Consider the following 20,323-nt stretch of genomic DNA (forward strand, 5'->3'; position numbering starts at 1 on the left):
TCAAGAGGAATAAGTAAATCTGCTGTGAATATAGTTCTTCTTCCATGATCTTGCCATCCTTTGAAATGGTGTCTAAAATGCCTATTCTCTCTTTCCCCATGATTTGGTACCGATTGTCATTATTGTGTGACTTTTTCTTAAGAAAGATCATCTTCCTATTTTTTGGAAATATACATTTATTTTCCTTAAAAATCCAAAGAAATGGTATTCGAAAGAAAAGTCTTCCTTCAGAATTCTTACTTGTCCTTGACCATGCCATTTTGGCCAACTGGAGGAGGAGTGCTTACTCTCATTTATTTTCTAAAATAAGTAAGGGGAGAGCTGTAGGATGTTTATATTATCATCAGAGGCCCGGTGCATGAAATTCATGTCCAGTAAGAAACAATAGCTTTATTTATTATAATTAGCATCTATTATGTGCCAGGCACTTTCTAAACTCCCATTTTTCTACTTACATACAACAGTACTCTCAGAGAGATAGCAGAAGTATTTTTACTTACAGACCAGGAAATGAAGACTTGTAAGAAATTATCCAAGATAATTTGCTTAAACTTTAAGCTAAGCTATAAGAGTTTAATATACTAGAGGCCCAATGCACAAAATTTATGCAAGAGTAGGCCTTCCTTCCCACAGCACACGGAACTGGCTTCCCTCTGGCACCCGGGACCTGGGCTTCCCTCGCAGCCCTGGCTTCATCCAGAAGGCCCAGCATAATTAGCATATTATGCTTTTATTATTATAGGTGGCAGCGATCAGTGGGAAAAATGTTTAATATATTATTCAGGATCAAGTCAGGATTAAAGCAATGGGTAAGACAGAACAAAACAATAAAGTTGCAAGAGAATACACCAGAATGTATCCTGAAAAAGAAAGAACCAACATTCAAATCATTGTGAAATGTATAATTTATATTTATCCTGAAGCCCCATCTCAGTTTTTCAGTGTTTTCCTTTTATCATATTGTTAGGTTTGAATAACAAAAAAATTCAGAAGAACATCTGCTTTAAATTATCACCTTGTTTTAAAGGCTATGCTCTATGAGCAGAATTAAAAGCAGAAGGGTAGCATACACTTCAACCACCAGCTTCTGCACTATTAGGAAAGGGGAGAACACATTGCATGGTGTGTGGTGATGCTGTGCCCTAATTTACAGCGTATTAAAGTTAAGAAGAACAAATAAGACAATTTGTAGGAACTAAGGAGCGTGTGGTCTCGAATCATTATAATGGAATGCTTCTTGCACTTGTATTTCTTAGTGAGATTTGGAACACAAAGGAACAAAAGTTTCCTTTCTTCTTGTATCCTAGGTCGAGTTCATCTTTTAGGGTTGCTATATTCTCACCTTTGAAAAGGATAGGGGTCCCGTATGTAAAGTTTAGCCTGCCCTGGTGGCTTTCATGTGCATTTAAAACAAGATTCTAGAATCTAGACCATGGTTTCCCTATCTCAGAACCATGGACATTCTGGGCTGGGTAAATCTTCGTTGTGTTTTGCCTTGTACAGAGCTGAGCAGCATCCCTAACCTCTACCCACTAGATGCCAGTAGCACATACTAGTACATCCACCTCTCTCTCCTCCTCCTCCTCCTCCTCCTCCTCCTCCTCCTCCTCCTCCTCCTCCTCCTCCTCCTCCTTCTCCTCCTGGTGTCACCAAAAATGTCTCCAGACTTTGCCAAATGTCCCCTAGGGGGCAAGCTCATCCCCAGTTGAGAACCACTGTTTTTACCTCCCACTGTCAGAGCATTTGAACTTTGCTGTTGAAATGATTTTCTAGGTTAAAAAAGTTGCTTATTGGCATGTTTCAGCATCTTATAGAGAATAGAGAAAAAGATGGAGCTTATTAATAACATGTTATTTAATCCACTTCTATTAAAAACAATTTAATTTAAACAATGTTTTCCTTAAAAAGCAGGAAAAGAAAAATAAAAGTTCTGCAAACATGACATGTCAAGTTAATATATTTCTCTCACAAACTGCCCAATAGATAGAAATGATTAGACCAAGAAATCAGATGATTTTTACAAACGCTGCTGCTACAATTAAAAAAAAAAAAGCACATTCTGTAATTATGGATTACATACAATTATTTTGTTTGGCAGTATTCCCCAAAAGTGTAGCCAAGGAAATTAATAACCTAGGAAATACACAGCACCACTAATATGTATCTGGATATCTTATATCACCTCATTCCCTTTTATAAATGTCTCTGAATACAGAGCCAGTGTATTTAAATTTGTAATTCAATACTTTTCTCCCAACTTACCCACATGATACTCTATTACTCAGTGGAACATTGCAACATAAAACAATTCATCTTTTCAGAAGACATCAACAGTTATATAACCTAATCAGGTTGAAAGGATTCTAAAATGCAGGTTCATTTTCCCAGGTTGTGGATGAGAGAAAGTAACACATAGTTACTGCTACTGCCAACACCATGGAATTATGAGAGAAGGGAAGACCTGCTTACCCAATGAAGGTCAGCTGACCAGTGATGACAAATTAGCAGGGAGTTGTTAATGTGCTTGCATGACCCATGACTCCTTAGCAAAATGTTTATCTCAGACATAAAAGCCTAAGCTAGTGGGATATTCACAGATCATTAGGAATGATGAAAAACCTGTCTGACCCCAACTGAGCCTGGACTTAAGAACCCATTGACTATGGGAGGTAATCGTGAATTAGTTTATCAAATAAAACTGATATGTTGTTAAGAGAGTCCTCACTAGTATGGTGCCACCCAGGAAAAGATGATGTCGAACAAAGTAGTATAGTAAGATGAGAATTATTTAGTAAGTTTCCTCTGAATTCCTTTCTATTTAAAATATTTTTTTTTCTTGCACTGCGTGGTATCTGGATTCAGTAGTTTATTCCTGCTGGGTGTTCAAAAGACATTACAATATAAATTCAGCATCTGGCATCGTTGGTTTTCTTGGCATGTTAAACCTAGTATTTTTATTGACACAATATTAAGAAAAAAAGTTTTTTTTTTCCATCAGCCATTAGGAATTATTCCCTTGGCAATAACAAATGAGAGATTAGTGCTTGTAGGGTGTGTATACACATTGAGCTTGTAACCCAATTTAATTGAACAAGTATATTCAAACAGAACATATAGCATGATGTTATTTCACCTTCTATTCACTTGTAGCAACCATTTTCCAAGTCACTTTTTAGTAAAATGAACATAATCATTGAAATGATAACTAAGTAGATGGTTGAGTTTTATTTTAGTTAACATACGACTGCTCTAAACAGCCTCTGAGATCTTAAGGCAAAACCCCACAAATGGTGACTTATGTTCTCTACTGGTCTGCTTATTTCTTACCAGGTTTGGTAATCTGGTGTCACATATCTTGTAGAGTTGAAAGAGCGATCTAAGAACAGGTTGAAGGAAGAGGACACGTGAAGGGGTAAAAGTTAGATGGGCAGTGATGAGTGTGTTGGGAAATAATTTGCTGTCATCCTGGCAACAAAGACCAAAAACTCTGAGGCAGTTGTCTACCTATATTGGCTATTCTGCAGGTATCGTAAGAAGTGATCACAACTATCAGAGAGTTACAGTTAGGGATTGGAATGAAAGGGGCTAAACATCTACCCTGACCTACCTTCTAAGCCTCCAAGCTACTATTCTTGTCAAGTGGTCTTCTTGGCTGTGTTTTAATACCCATGGGGAATGGTTTTGTGTTCTAGTCTGGCTCAGTTTGCCATCTGTGTTTACATCCAAATTGAGAAAAAGGAAGACAGGATTGAGGGTAGAATCCACTGGCAAACTGGAAGAAACATCTACTCAGGACGACACTCCTCCAACTCAACACACATTCATACTGCCTCATATTCCTGGTTAGTCCAATATATATATATGCCTGCATCATTCCTCTTATTTAAAAATCTAACAATCTAGTAATAATGATAAAATAATTTTAGCCCGAGATACTTATTCTCAGGGATCTCATCATGCTGACTTCTATTTCATCACTATCTCTTTTATGGATCTACTAGAGGTCTGGTGCATGAAAATGCATGCATTGAACAAGGGTTCCCTCAGCCCGGCCTGCCCCCTCTCATAGTCCAGGAGCCCTCAGGGGCAGGAGGCAACCGGGCCATCAGGGAAAGGCATTGCTGCTGCCACTGGTTACCTGAGCCTCAGGTGGCCCTGGGCAGCTGGGGTGGCTGAGGGAACTGGGGGACTCCAGAGGCAGGCATGCAGAATGGCCTGACCCACCTTGGGATCAGACCTGGCCATGCCATGTGCCTGCCACCCTGGTGGGGCTGAGGGGACTGGGTGCCACCATTGTGGCTGTGGGTGCCTCCATCTTTGAGGTCATGACAGTCAATTAGCATATTCCCTTCTTCTTGGCTGTGGGTGCTGCCATCTTTGTGAGGGTATGATGGTCAATTAGCACATTCCTCCCTTATTAGATAGGATAACTGTCCCTTTGGAAATACATTCTAGAAATATTCAGGTTGATTTTTAAGTTCATGTATCAAAAGCCATACTTTGTCATCTTTTCTGGAATCAAAATGAGCTATTGATTATCTCAGCCCCAAAGTGAATTTAAGTATTTAAGAGCACCTGCTCACAGACACAAAAAGTAAAAATGATACATTTTAGGGAAGTTTTCATCAGAATGGATAGGAATGAGAATGTGTCCCACCTGAAGTTAGCTTTACTTACAGGGAACATTCAGTTGCCAGGGATACTTTACCCTCTAATCATGCCAATCATAGGAATTAATCTTGCAGATCTGTGGTTTTCAAAGTGTCGCCTCCAGATCCATTAGAAATGTAGAATCTTGGACTCCACCCAAGATCTCTTTACTGAATCAGAGTTTCTGGAGGATAAGGCCCAGCTATTGGTTCCTGTGCACACTGACCTTTGAGAACTACCGTGGTAGAAACTAAAATAGAACTGAGATTATAACACACAGCCTTCCAGTGTCCCTAACTTCATGGTAGTGGTTAGGGTGATGGTGATGATCATTTTAATAAATAATTTTTTTTGTGAACCCAACTGCTCATGTAAATTTTATGCTATGTATTTTAAGCAGTAGTTCATTTAATTCCCCCTCTCAAGAGCCCAAAGTACTGTTATTCCCATTTTATAGAAAGAGAATGAAGTCAAGAAAAATTAATCAATTTGCCAAAGGTCAGCCATTAAGTTACAGGGCTGGAAAAATGGTCTGTGTCTAGTTGATCTCCCTCTCTCTCTCTCTCTCTCCCCTCTCTCTCTCTCTCTCTCTTTCTCTCTCTCTCTCTCTCTCTCTCTCTCTCTCTCTCTCTCTCTCTCACACACACACACACACACACAGCTCAAATAAAACCCACACTCTTCACTATTATGCCATGCAGCTTTATAGAATAAGAAAAAAAGAAATACCCCAACTGAAATTTCCTCAAGCCTCCTTCCACTTCTTAAAATAGCCTTTGTCCTGAGGACCATGACAGAACAACTCCCCTGGGCCACCTTCTCATCAGTCAGCTATCTTCTGACCCTTTAGCCATGTCCTGACCTTCACTTCCAAGATCCATCAGCACTTTAGAGAGATAATTTGAGGCTGGTTTCCTCTCAAGTGAACCCAAATCCTCCATCCCTTCTGTATGCAAAACTAGGCCATTATCATCATTATAAACTACAGTGTTGAAGCTGGAAGACACTCTTGCTAGATCTTCCCAACTCGAAGTGAGATACTTAGGCCAGCAGCAGCAGCCTCATTCTGGAAGCTAGTTAGAAGTTCAGAATCTTGAACACCCCACCTCTACCCCCAGATCTGCTGAATCACAGCCTGCATTTTAACAACATCCCCGGGTGATTCTGTGCACATTTATATTTAAGAAGCACTAATTTGTCTGTACTTAGCCCCTTATTTTACCTGAGGAAATTGAGCCCCAAGGAAATTGAATGACCTATTCAAGGTCATAAATCCAGTTAAACTAGATCTCTAGTTGAATGTGCCTTTCTCCTTTTCCCTGTAGCCTTCAACTATGTGCCATAAAATGCTGTTGCTGCTTCCTATGTTCTGGACTTATGTGGGTTATCACAATTACTCCTTTACCACATTAAATGAGTTCAGTACTGTTATAATTTCTGTGTTGTTGTTTCCTGACAGGGAACTTAGAGAGGTTTAAGTACATGTCCCAAATCATACAACTTCCAAGTAGCAAATCAGAGATCAGATCCCATGTAGCCCAACTTTGCAATCAGGCTTATATTATAGCTACTGGATATGCACTGCATGTGTACCTTTACCTTTTTCTAGGACTCTACAGCTTCTATCTGTCTGTCTGCTTGTCTGACTGTTCTTCCATCGAGCCATCTATCATCTACTAGTATCTATCATCTATCTATCTATCTATCTATCTATCTATCTATCTATCTATCTATGATATCTATCTATCTATTGTACCTATCTATCTATCATCTATCTATGTTTGGAGATTAAAGAATGCATAAATGAAGTCATTCTGTTTGATATCTCTTTTTCTTTCATTAATCTCAGTGATAGAGGTTCTTTTCTATAGCTGCTTAGAAAAGAAGCAAAGACTCCTTAACATTTACCCACCTTCTCATCCTTTACAGCTCCGTTTTCCTGTCCTGCAGGTCCTTTTTCCCCAGCCACCTCTCCCATCACCTCAGGAGCTCTGACTTGGCCATCACTGTGACTTAGAGGCTGAGAAGGTTCTGGCTACTGAGGAGGAGGCATTAGAAGCTGTTGCCCTCCCTCCCCTGAAGCACTCAAAAGTTAAAGAAAAAAGTGTTGGAGAACAATGGCTAAAGAGCATTAGATAAATAAATTGCCTTTGTGTGCTTTCTTGAAAACCCAGCACGTAAGTGATTGTTTCCAGTAGAAACGTTTGCATTCCAATCAACTTAACATCTGAAATGCAACGGGGAATAAATTGGAAACAGCCTTATTGATGTCACAATACAATGATAAAAGTTCCACTTCTCCACAGCACCTTTAAAAAAGTGTTTAGATGTTTCAGAATAACATTTTTCTTGCAAAAAGCCAGTACATTCTCCTCATCTCATGCACACACATATCAGATAAGCAAAAATAATACCAGAAAGCTCAGATTTAGAAAAACTCCTAAATTAGAATTTGATTTAAAAAAATTGAGTTAATCACTCAGTATTATTAAGTTGGTGTTCATTTTTACACACGTTTTCTGAATCTGGGTGTTTATATATATATAGTGAGATGAACTATACAAACTTTTGCTAGGGTCACTGGATCTAGACAAAAATAAATAAATACTTTAGAAATTGTTGCTTTGTGAATCACAAATAATATCAATCATTCTGACCTGTTCTATTCCCAAAAGAAAATATTCCAGAATTGTATTAACATCTGAAACAAACTTTGTCTATGTATTGATGTTCTCCATAAAGAATATTACTTATGTATTCACACACACACACACACACACACACACTCATATACACAGTATTTGATTCCAAATATCTTTTGTTAAGCTCCAAAATCCTCAGGGTAAGAAGCCTGTCTTACTCATAGTTTAATTTATCTTATTATGATAATACAGGGCTTTTTTATTGTCTTAATAAATGTTTGCTGAGCTGAACACCACACCTTAACTACATATATCTGGAATTCTGGTTGTAAATTTTATTTAATGGGGAAGGGAAAAGATTTGTGTGTGTGTGACAGTGGTGGTGGTGGGGGTGGAACTATAATTTTCAATCTCCTGATTTTTGTGATTTTTAAGAGCTGGCCATAATGCTATATAGTTCTCTGATTTTATTTCTTTGATACAAAAAAAAAGCAAAATGAATGATTGTGATTGAGTCATGCAGCCCAGTTGCTTGCATATGTAATAGGGCTTCTAAATTATGACATAAACACAGCTGCAGTTTTTCAGTCTGAAGCTTTGAGAAGCATGTCGACTGGTTAGTGGGGATATTTGGAGCTCTAAATTTAAGAGTATTATTATAAGCTGTGATAGACAATCATTCCACCTTATTTAAACATTTGAGCAATTGTAAAACTAGAGTGTCTTGCTTAAATATTCAGGTTTCTTATCTATGGCAAGCAAGTTTAGCTGATATTTCAAAAGAAGACAAATTATATTTTATGGTAAGTCATTGGCTGCTTTATTTTATCAAGTTACCAACAAGATTAATAGTTTTTAAATCATTTCTATTTCAATTATTTCACTGTAAAAATCATTTCAAAAGTCATACAAATGGACATAAATCATGCTTTGTTTTTCACGGCAAATAGTCCCATGCAGGAAAATAGATAAAAATATTTGCATCTATATCTATTTAGATATGTATTCTCTCACTAATTTTTGAAATGCCCTTATATGAAGAGAAAATATACTTCCAAAGGACAGGCACCTTGTTTGCTAAATTGGTTATTTAAATTAATTTAACAAGAAATACAGTTCATGATTTACACAGTGCTTTAATAAAATTTATATATTCAATGACTTCTTTTTAATATTCCTTAAGATGCCTTTCATAGGAATAACTCCTAATTGATGGAAAACCTATAGAACCCTATTTCATGCCAGCAGTTCTTTGAAAGACTCCATTAAGGCAAATCAAATCAAGAATGCTTTGCATACTAAATAAAATAGGAATTATCGCTTTCTCTAATACTGAATCAATTAATTCCATAGCAAATTGGAACCAGAGTCCAAGTTATCATTTGACCAATTTTCTATGGCTAGCTAGAGTTATGAAGAGTCTAGAGACAAAAGTCAAGACCAAATAACCTGCATTATAAATGATCTACATTGTGGTGTAAACTTGGAAAATTATAAATCTAACTTCATTTCCTATGGGTAACCAGTACTTTCATGGGTTCCCTTCCACCATTGCTTCGGAAAATTCAGTCTAACCACTGGAGATAACCCAAACAACATTGAACAATAAACATGATTAAAACGTACAAACACAATCAGAATAGGTAAACTGTCTCTTTATCCCAACTGCCTAAAATCAAATTTTGAGAAGGATTGATGATAATGTTGACTAATTTTTTATTGTTCTACTCACTATTAAAAATTAAGAATTATTTGTTTATATTTCCTTAAAAGAAGATATATCGATACTTAACATTTTTCAGACCACATGATTAACTTAAGCAACCATAAAAATGTACTTTCTCCATTGTTTGATTTTTTACTTTTTTATTTTCCACAAAATAAATGTACCAAATACATAAAGGGCCAGCAAAACAACATGTTTGACTAGTTCTAGTCAATCCAGCATCAATAAAGAGAATAATTGGAGGAAAAATCATCTGTGTCTTCAGTAAAATGTATTTGCTTGTAACAAATAAATTATATTCATTATAAAGGCCCTCATTCTAGAGCTGAAAGAAGTGATAAAGCTCACCTGGTAGGAATCCTCTTTGGTAGATGAGAAACACTAATATTCGAAAGGTGGAAACCATTGACCTTGAATTATTGAAAGCCCTTAAAAATGAAAAACCTCTCTCTAATTCCATTTTGGGGGAAAATGTGGATTGTCCCTCAATATTCTCCCTTTATTCCAAGTAATAGGATTTCTAGCTGCAAACACTGCTGTCCAGAGTGAAGACTATGTTTCCCAGCATCCCTTGCAGCCTTTCTGGATCAGGTGAATAAATCTGGGCAATGGATATAAATAGAAGTGTTGTATGGTTGTTTTGGGGAAGATTTTTAAAATGTATTTTTCCCCTTGTTTTTTATTCTCCTCTTCCTGATGGCTGCAAGTATGATGCCAGTGTAGTGTAATGACCAGAGCTGGAGCAGCCATCATAGGGGAGCTTGAGAATGGACACCCCGTCAGCAGGAGCAATAAGCATGGTGAGTGTGAAGACCTTAGAAACCAAAGCCTGCTTTCCCTAAGTTGGGCAGCTCAGTAAACTGGAAGGCAGAAGAGGGTAGGAGAGAGTTGGAGAACCTTCAGGCTCTGGCTTTTCTTTCCTTTTCTTTCCTTTCCTTTCCTTTCCTTTTCTTTCCTTTCCTTTCCTTTCCTTTCCTTTCCTTTCCTTTCCTTTCCTTTCCTTTCCTTTCCTTTCCTTTCCTTTCCTTTCCTTTCCTCTTCTCTTCTCTTCTCTTCTCTTCTCTTCTCTTCTCTTCTCTTCTCTTCTCTTCTCTTCTCTTCTTTTCTTTCTTTCTTTCTTTCTTTCTTTCTTTCTTTCTTTCTTTCTTTCTTTCTTTCTTTTATTTTCTTTTTTTCTTTTTTATCTCTGACATCTGGGCTCAGTTGTCATTTCCTCCTAGCTGCCTTCTCTGACCAGCCCATTTTAAGTGCCCTTCCCCACCTCATGGTATTTTTAAAAATATATATTTTTAGCTTGGCCGATATGACTCAGTGGTTGAGCATCAACCTATGAACCAGGAGATCAGGGCACATGCCCGGGTTGTGGGCTCAATCCCTAGTGTGGGGTGTGCAGGAGATAGCCGATTGGGTGATTTTTCTCTCCTCATTGATGTTTCTATCTCTCTCTCCCTCTCCCTTCTTCTCTGAAATCAATAAAAATATATACATTGGGGATCGAGCCCGCAACCCTGGCATGTGCCCTGTCTGGGAATCAAACCCTGACCTCCTGGTTCATAGGTTGATATTCAACCACTGAGCCACGCCAGCCCAGCACCTGGCCCAGTCCTATTGTTGTCCCCGCACTTAAGGCATCGGGCATTAACTTGTCTAGATATTTGTCAATATACTAGTACATACTGTCTGTCTCCCTGCTGGAACTCCTTGAGTATAGGGGCTCAGTGTATTGGGTCCCCTGCACAAATAGGTCCTCAGTAAATTCTGGTCTTGAAGCTGCGGGAATTCTCCTACTTTGGAATTCTCCTACTTTGCCAGTGAGAAGTCAGTAGATACAGCACTTTGGTCATCTCTTTGGCCACATTTACTAAAACCGAACTTATACCTTCCTGTGACCCAGCAATTCCATTCCTAGGTATTTATCCACATAAACCATCCCAGAGCTGGAAGTTACCTACATTTCCATGAAAATATACAAAGAAACAAATTCTGGTATATTCCATACAAGAAAATACAATACAGAAATGAGAACCTTAAACCTGAGGCCACATGATGTTGAGTGAGAAGAAGCTAGACACAAAAGAATACACTCTCGACCATGACATTTCTATAAAATCTAAAAGCAGGCAAAACGAATCTGGTGCTAGAATCAGGAGCAGGTTGTGGAGTGGGTGGAATGACAGTGAGGCTGGAAGGAGCCGGCGTGGGGGTGGAGCCCCTGGGGTGCTGGCTATGGTCTGTTTTGTGCTCTGGCTGCTGGTTGCACAGGTGTGTGCAGCGTGTGATCATCCTCCCGGCTGCACAGGTGCGCGTTTATTATAGAAGCTTCACACTGCAATGACATTGACATTGAAGCAATTGCATGAGGGTTGGGAGGGGGGGTGCCCAGGAATGCGTGGGAGAGCTCTCAATCCCATTTTCAAAGTACTTGGCGCTGGGCGCTCACTCTTGCAGAGAAGGGACTTGCCCTGGGTCTGCAGCGCGCGCCACCTGATGCTCAGCGCGGGAGGGTCAAGTGCGAGACCCGGGAGGGGGGCTAGCGGGCGGCGGGGTCGGGCTCCGAAAGCTTCAGGGAAGGAAACACTGGGGTGCAAAGCCCCCAATGACCCAGGGATTCTCTGTCCTCGAGCCCTAGCGACACCCGGTGCCGTCCTCCTCCGCCTGGGACCCCTGCGTCTCAGCCCGTGAAGTTCACGGCTCCGCCTCCCCGGGCTGGCTGTCACCTATGGTGGCTGCCACCTATGGTGGCTGCCCAGGTCCCCTCTCCTCGGCGCGGGGCTGGAACGGGGGTCGGGACAGGGTTTCAGGATCGTGCAGGAGTCAGTCGTAGGCTCCGCACCTGCCCGGGCTTCGCGGCGGCCGCCCGAGGCCTGGACTCCCGCTGCGGGAGGCGGGAGGCGCCTGTCCCCGGGTGACCCCGCGGGCAGCGGAGGAAGGGCGGGCTGCCGGCCGCCGCCCTGGGGACCGCAAGACGGAGGCAGAGGTGTGGGGAGTGCGACCGGCTAGAGTGGGGGGCCCCGCGAGTCAGTCCGGCGCCTCCTAGGGGAAGAGGGTAGGAGAGTCCCTTATGGGTACAGAATCGGGGCCAGAGGGGAGAAAGGGGGTTCCTTGGGAGCCGGGACCCCAAAGGAACATCTAGAGCCCAACGCTCCGGAGACTTGGAGGAGAGAGCGCGGGCCTCCTCTCCATCCTGCAAGGAAGGGAGGTGAAGGAAGGAAGGGGGGATCCCGGGAGCTCGGAACCTGGGGGTGTTGGCGGGGAGGTGGCTCTGCACCCAAGAGCCTGGGCGGAGGTGGGCGGGGCGGGGGGGGGCCGGAAAGCAGCGAGCGCCGGGAAGCAGGGGGATGGGCAGCGGCAAAGAGCCCGGCGACAGTCACGCGGAGGCTTTCTGGGTCGCCAGGTTTTGCTCTAATGCCCCTGGGCTTTGAAAACCGGTGGCTGCTTGCGCGTGAGTGGCAACGATCCTGGCACAGGCGACCTGATACTCTCCGCCGGCCTGGCGTCACCGGTGCGCAGCTGGGCCGCGGGCTGGCACGTCCTGTGCCCAAGAACCGCCCTGCGCCCATCGCCTCCCTGGTCCCCGGGTCTTGGCACCGACCAGCGCTAGAAGGGGCGCCCAGAGGAGAACTTCACTGGCTCCTCCGGAGGGACCTCGCCTTCTGCCTGGTCCCCATCTCTGTGCAGGCTGGGGATGGAGGTCTTGGTGCAGGGAGGCGAGGTGGGATCTGAGAGGGAGTTGCAAGCGTACCCCACTTTTCTTTCTGAAAACGTAAAAGTTTCGGGTCCCTTGGCCCCACTCCGGGCTCTGACCTCCCAAAGTCCCCCCTCTCCTAGGGTCACTGGAGAGCACCAAGGCCTTGTCCACGATGGTCGCTGGCCCTGCTCTCAGGCCAATGGTGGAAGCGCTGTCAGATGGCCATTTAATTTCCCAGTCATCACAGTGGAGGGGATCCTGCTTAGAGATTTTCAGAGGTGATTTCAATTTTCAAGCCAGGGATAATTCCTGAAAATAGCCAGGACTAAAATCAAAGGAGACCGCAGAAATGGGAGGGTCGCATGCTTGTGCTCAGGGACCTGTCTCAGCTGGTTTTCAAACAATAACCTGTAAACACTGTTGGGTGGGGGAGGGGAGGAGGGAGGAAGAAAAAGATTTACCACTACATCTCTCCTCTGTTTTTATCCATTTCCTCCACTGGGTCCTATTTTTACTCCACCGAAGAAAGTCATCATCTGCCTGTATCATATACTCAGATTTTCTCCTTAATTACAAGTTTCAAAAAAGAAAGAAAGAAAAAGACAAAATGGGAAATTTGCTTCTAGAAACTGGAAGCTATTATAACGATAGTATCAAAGAAAGGTACTGGATTGACTTTGGGAGGCCTGGCATCTTTTTCCTATGACCCCAAGTTTCTGCCTCCATTTTTTTAGTAAAGTGTAGGCATTGTCTCAAGCTCTGCTGGTCCAAGTGTCTTTAGGGAGAGGTTAAACAACTTGATTCAATCACATTTCCATCAGGGGTATAATTTAATATTTGATTCCTTCCCAGCTTAATGCTGAGGAGATGACTGAACCTATACCTCCTCATTCTAAACCCCCTTTATTTTCTCCTAGTGCTCAAAGGTCACTGTGATCTCTGGCAGACAAGAATTGTGTTGCATTTGCAGCCTTTGCAAACAAGTGAGGATTAGATGGAAGAGTAGCTGCAGGATTTCTTGGATTTGAGACTCTCACACTTCTCTTTCCATTTTCACTCTCATTAGCACGCAACTTTAAGAGAAGCTGGCCTGGGCACAGCAACACGTTCACACATCATACCGAAATCCATGCTAATCTTTCCCACGGGATGTAATTCAATTGAGTTGACATTCTAATAAAATGCTGGCAAGATGCAATCACAGTTTGCCTGCAATGCATAATTAAAATAGCACTATGCAGAGGCTTAAACCTTAGAGAATGGCTTCCTACATATTGTTGGTTATGAGATTTCAGCGTTTCCATTCCTGGGTATTAAATAGAACATTGTAAAGCTACTGTTTTTTAGCAAAGTTGGTTGTGTTCTCTGTTGGCCATTGCTAGGGATACATTAAAGTCTGCTTTCGGATTTGTCTTGGGGAGTTACTTAATGCCTCTAAACCTACCTTCAGATTTGTATTTGCTGCTGATAACTGACTGAATACCCTCTGGGTCCTCTTGCTATCTTCAAATTATATATCTATATCTATATCTATATCTATATCTATATCTATATCTATAAATATATCTATATCATTTGAATCAACCATCCATGAATTCTCAGAAATTTTAACTATTTTCTAAAACTCTAAAGACAAAAGGACTTGGATAACGAAACTGAGATTTTGCTGTTGTTTTCCCCCCAAAGTATTTTATACTGATAGAACAACCTGCTTTAGCATTGTCATTGATAACGAACTACAGAAATACCATATAGTTTGGGTTCCTACATTTCGTTTAAACCTCGTGATGGCTGAGTGGTTGCTACATTTTAGGCTATGACTTAATCTGTATTCAAACTGACATGTTGTGTTATGGATGGTATTTGTTTTATGGCTAAGAAGTTCTGAAACGCTGATAAGGAGCTGGAGAAAGACAGTAGGCCCCTTTGTGGATTCCTACATGATTTGGTGCTATTTTGATAGTTGTGCAGTTAATACTTATGATATTAATGACCTCTGACTACAGGGATAGAACACCTCAGAAAAAAAGGTGACATTTGTTAGTGGAGCTGGGAATGATCATATCATTATTGGGGCTCAAGGCATTTAATTGCTATTGACTCTCACATGAACTCTAAACTGGGTGTATTCTCCAACGCTGAGACAGAACCTGGGTGCCCAGACCAGTAAGGTGGGGAGGACTTAACAGGAAATGTGTTCCCCTGGAAAAGGGAAGCTCGTGTTTGTCTTTGTGCAGAGCTGTATTTCGGGAGCCTGCTTCCAGGCAGATAAAACAAGATGCGCTCACCACCCACGACCTGGAGCCATACAGGATAGGGTCCAGGTTCAGTACCTTCAGGGCTCTCATGCTTGATAAGATCCAGGCATCCTTTGACTGGGGTTCTTAGGATTAGAAAACCAATACTCCTTATTTGGGGTTCATTTTCCCTTAGGATTTCAATACAGCACAAAAGCTGGCACCCTGTTTTGGCTGGGGTGTAGTGGTAGCCAAATTCCTTCATGCAGGTTTTTCGGGGATGGGGGCTTCTCCCATCCATGACTCCTCCTTCTGGCAGGGGCTTGTAATCCTTTGCATGTACATGGAAGGGGGAAAACAGGAAGGATGGAGCCCAAAGTGGTACACAAGCCTTTTGTTCACTGCTGTTGGCTAGAACTCAGCCATGTAACCCCCACCTCCCTTGGAGAATCTTGGGGGCAGAGAAAGAAGAAATAAACTACATCTGTGGTGGATATTAGCAGCCTGGGTCACACCATCCCATTGCTCTAAATGTTATAGTTGTAATAGCTGATACTTATCAGTGCTTTAAAATATATATATTTTTATTGACTTCAGAGAGAAAGGGAGAGGGAGAGAGAGAAACATCAATGATGAGAGAGAATAGAATAGCAATTGTATTTAAATTTTAATATCAGTAACACTAACTGGAATCATCTAAAGCAAAAGAAAGGAAAGAGTAGCCACTTGCATGCCCCATACCAAGGATCAAGCCCGCAACCTGGACATGTGCCCTAACCGGGAATTGAACTGTGACCTCCTGGTTCATAGGTCAACATGCCTCCACTGAGCCAAGCTGGCTGGGCTTTCTTAGTGCTTTTAATGTGCTAAGGGTTTCATTTCCATGTTTTCACTTAATCTTCACAGCAACCCTGGGCTGTGAAAAAAATTCATTCCCATTGTACAGATGATGAAACTGTGTTTGGAAAGGTTAAAAATCTTGCACAAAACTGAACGTCAAATGGGAAGCCAAGATTCCCACTTTAAATGTTAGATTTAATGTCAGGACTTTCTACCAAGCTAGAGAACTGGTGTGGACAAGGAGGAAGAGGCAACAGCTTCCAAGTACCTTCACCAGTTTTGCAAAGAATTGCTACCTTTCTGCCTCCTTCTCCAAGCCTCTCTTTGTAGATGCTGAGAGGAGAGAGGTCTGTGGTAGAATCGGAGGAGAAAGGTGATTAAATCATCTGAAATCTGTTTTAAAAATCTCCATTTTCAAATGCTTTCTGTTTCTAACAATGCTTGGCTCTGTGAGAGACACTAGCCCCTTTTCGGAGCCAACTGAGTAACAGAATGCAACTTGTAACAGACTGGCTGGCCTGCTAAAGTAGCAATTATATTTAAATTTCAGTATCAGTAACACTAGTTGGAACCACCTAAAGCAAAAGGAAGGAAGGGGTATCAGGGTACATTTTCACTCCTAAAGCTGCCCCGGGGGCTAGAAATGGAAAGTTTTATGTGACAGGGTTTTTGTTGTTGTTGTTGTTGTTTTTCCAACTTGAATTTTTCCTCTCTTTTAAAAATTAAGCCAGCCTAACAAAGCCTTATATGTTGGCCAATAGGGCAGTAAATTTAGAAAGTGAAAAAGTGGAGTTTTTCGTGGTGTCATAAGCTCACCCACACTGAACTTAAATTTATGACCTAGCCTACTCCAGATTTAAGTTCTGTTTTTTTTTGTTTGTTTGTTTGTTTTTTAATAGAGCAAGTGTACTATGAATAAAATCACTTTAGGTTTTAGTTTTTGAGATTAAAAAGCAGCTCATAGCATGGGTGTTATTTATTTCCCTTTTGTAGCAATGGAATGTCCTTAACACAAATATATCATGACCTGAAAATCAGTACTTGGATGTAGAAAGTAAGAAACCATTCACCTTTAATGAAGCCGACATTTTGAAATTCTTTTCAACAAACTCAATGTTTTGGATTATTCTTTTTAATATATACTGATGCCCATGTATCCATAAACTATGACATTCAATTGGTAAAGATATGGAAGCGGGACCCAAGGTATTCTTTAATAAGGTTTCCTAAACTTCCCCCACGGAGCTCTGTTTATCCTGACCCAGCAAGGCTGCTGCATTTCAATTCTGGGCTTCCTTTGCATACAGAAAAGTACAGACTTGCTGAGCTGAGCCAAATCTGTCGATCCAATTACTGGGTAAGAGAGCTGATTGTCGCTTTAAGCAAAACCTGTAATCTGTAAAACTCTATAGTATCAGTGACAGCTTAGTGAAAGGGAAGGACCAATAGAGTATATATGTTACTTGAGTGATACACAGACTCCTAGTTCTCTCTATAAATACCCTGCTTCAAATCTAACATCAAAGAGCAATGAAGGATTCAGAGCCTTGAAAATACATGATTCGATATGTCTACAATAATTTTTTTAGATAGAAAGTTTTACCAATGGAAACAGAATGTCAGCAATGGGTTGTGTAAGTTGTTTAATGGAACATTCATTTGAATGCTTTTATTACCTTTCATAAAATCTGTTTTAGCTACTCTTGTATCTAACTGTTTTAGAGACTTTGGAATGTTTGGTAAAGTTTTGTTATTTGATAAGAGGATGAATTCAAGGATAATGGTTGATTACATTTTATCACACAAAATTCAATAATGAGTTCAATTTAAGACAAAAAAGTTGATCTCTATAAACACATACTGTGAAGTGAAAGAGGCCAGATACCAAAAATGTACATACAGTATCATGCTATTTATAGGAAATACTAAGGCAGGCAAACATTTATCTATCATATTTGAGGTCAAGAGAGGACATATCTTTGGAGAGAAAAAAAGGCATTGTGGTTGGGAGGGAAAAATGTGGGCTTTTTTTTAGGGGGGTGGAAGGGATAGTGTTGTTAATAATGATCTATTTCTTGACCTGGATTCTGGTTACATAGCTATGTTCATTGCTCATTTTTAAAAAAAATATATTTTATTGATTTTGTATAGAGAAGAAGGGAGAGAGATAGAGAGTTAGAAACATCGAAGAGAGAGAGTCGTTGATCAGCTGCCTCTTGCACACCCCCTACTGGAGATATGCCTGCAACCAAGGTACATGCCCTTGACCGGAATCGAATCCAGGACCCTTCAGTCCCCAAGCCGATGCTCTATCCATTGAGCCAAACCAGTCTCGGCCTCATTGCTCATTTTTGAACTATACAAGCTGTGCACTTTTTAGTATGTGTGTGATAAGCTGATTTAAAATGTCAAAAACATTAATCTCTACAATGTTACATTAGTGTTTTAAGAAAGGAGGAATTCATAAATATGAGCATGGGTGTGTAATTTTGAACCAAATATTAGCTTTCTAGTCACAAAATATAGAGCTAATCAAAAAAAATTTTTTTAAAGAAATTGAGATTTCTTCCCATTTCACTTTAAACAGTAATTCCATTTTCCGTGCAAAAAGAAAGTTAGTTTAATCTATATTGGATTGCAATGCGAAAGTGAATTCTTTTTTTCTCATGCATAGAAATACAGGCAAGAATAAAATCAGGGCAGGGTATACTTCAGAAGATATTTTAATTCATGTTATCAGTATATCTTATAAGAAACCTAAAACCTCTGCAAGCAAGGTTTTGCTGGGCCCAGCATTTTTAGTGGTAATGAAGTTTCATGGCCATTATCATGACCATCTGGTAATCAATACCTGGGATATCTATTCCAGTAGAAATGAAAACCCTGGTAAAATGTTTCCATTTATAGGCTTTTTTTTTTAGAGGTGAGAGCAGATGATAGATAACTCAGTAAATGTATGTCTCCATGGCCCAGCAGCCAACAGTTTCTAAAAGACAATGGCTTAACTTAATTTTTAATTTGCTTTCATTTCTTTAAAGATAACTACAAGACATTCCATGTGAATTTGGCCTCATTCTATTCTGGCAAAGCAAATGACTCAATTTTCAATTCTTTTTTTTTATCCCACCAATGTTTATTGAGGGCTTTCTACATGTCAGGCCATGGGAAAACGGCAATACAGGGAGCATGGGCTTTGTCCTCAAGCCTGCAGGCTAAAGGAGTATTTAACTATTTTTTCAACAAACATTTAAAAACTAGAGGCCCTGTGGACGAATTCGTGCACTGGTGGGGTCCAGCCAGCCTTCCCTGATGGGGGCCATATGGGACGGGCTGGCTGGAGCAAGGGGCTGCAGGTGGTTTGCTGGCCAACCCTGCCCCTGATTAGGGTGGGGGTGCCTGCCCCCTAATCAAGCTGGGGGTGCCTGCTTCAGGGTAGGACCAATCAGGGTGAGAAGTCGCAGGTGTCTGGGTCATTCTACCATTTGGTCAATTTGCATATTATCCTTTTATTATACAGGATGGCTACTATGTGCCAAGCTCTGTTCTAAGTTCTGAAGATCTTGAGAAAGAAAGGGGAACCTTACAACAATCCCTATCTTTTGGGATTTTCATTCTCCTGGGAGAAGACAAACAATGAACATAATAACTCAAGAAGTTCTCTACATTTAAAGTGTGTCTCTGGTCCCCGGGATACAGTAGGCTCTTCAATTCCTGTGTTTTGATTGGAGTGTTTAGTTTAAATTACATTTCCCATTAGTGCACATTTCCTACAGACCAGTACATTCTTCACACTCACAATACCACCATCAAAATCAGGAAATGAACATTGATTTATCACCGCCACCTCCTCTCCAAACTTCAATCAAGTTTTGCAAGTTGTCTCACTGATATCCTTTATACTGAGCAAAAGGTCCACTTCAGTATCACTGTTGCCTTTAATTGTTAGGTCTCTTCAGTCTGGAACAGTACTTTAGTCTTTCCTGGATTTCTATTGATATGACCTTGACACTTTTGAAAATTAAAGGTCTTTATAGAATTGTGTTTTTTATTTTATTTTTTCCCTGATGCTTTCTCTTATGATTCAGATTATGCATCTTTGGCAAGACTATTGCAGAGGTCATGGTGTATTCTTATTTTATTATGTCAGGTAGCACAATTTAATTTGTCCCGCCACTGATGATGCTGACAGTGGTTACTTGATCAAGAAGCTGGGGTAGCTCAGTGGTTGAGCTTTTTGACCTATGAACCAGGAGGTCATGGTTCTATTTCCAGTCAGGGCACATGCCTGGGTTGTGGGCTCGATCCCCAATGTGGGGCATGCAGGAGGCAGCCGGTCAGTGATTTTCTGTCATCAATGATGTTTCTATCTCTCTCCCTTCCTCTCTGAAATCATATATATATGGTATTTTGCAGGCTACACTAAAGTTACCTTTTTTCTCTGTCATAATTAATAAGTATTTTATAGGGATTGTACTATGGAACCAAGCATATATCCATTTCTCATAAACTTTGAATTTATCATTAATTTATTTATATAAAT

At 40.8% G+C, this 20,323-nt stretch overlaps 1 long non-coding RNA gene and 1 other non-coding gene across 2 annotated transcripts; both read left to right on the plus strand.

The window, feature by feature from the left end:
• Positions 1-1,664: 1,664 nt before the first annotated feature.
• Positions 1,665-7,161, plus strand: LOC123652100. Its single transcript, XR_006741199.1, has 2 exons — positions 1,665-3,842; positions 6,580-7,161. It is a non-coding gene; the product is annotated as an uncharacterized LOC123652100 (long non-coding RNA).
• Positions 2,838-2,968, plus strand: LOC118715857. Its single transcript, XR_004986996.1, has one exon. It is a non-coding gene; the product is annotated as a small nucleolar RNA SNORA8 (small nucleolar RNA).
• Positions 7,162-20,323: the final 13,162 nt, after the last annotated feature.

Source organism: Pipistrellus kuhlii, unplaced genomic scaffold (assembly GCF_014108245.1).
Source record: "Pipistrellus kuhlii isolate mPipKuh1 unplaced genomic scaffold, mPipKuh1.p scaffold_m20_p_11, whole genome shotgun sequence".
Taxonomy (NCBI): domain Eukaryota; kingdom Metazoa; phylum Chordata; class Mammalia; order Chiroptera; family Vespertilionidae; genus Pipistrellus; species Pipistrellus kuhlii.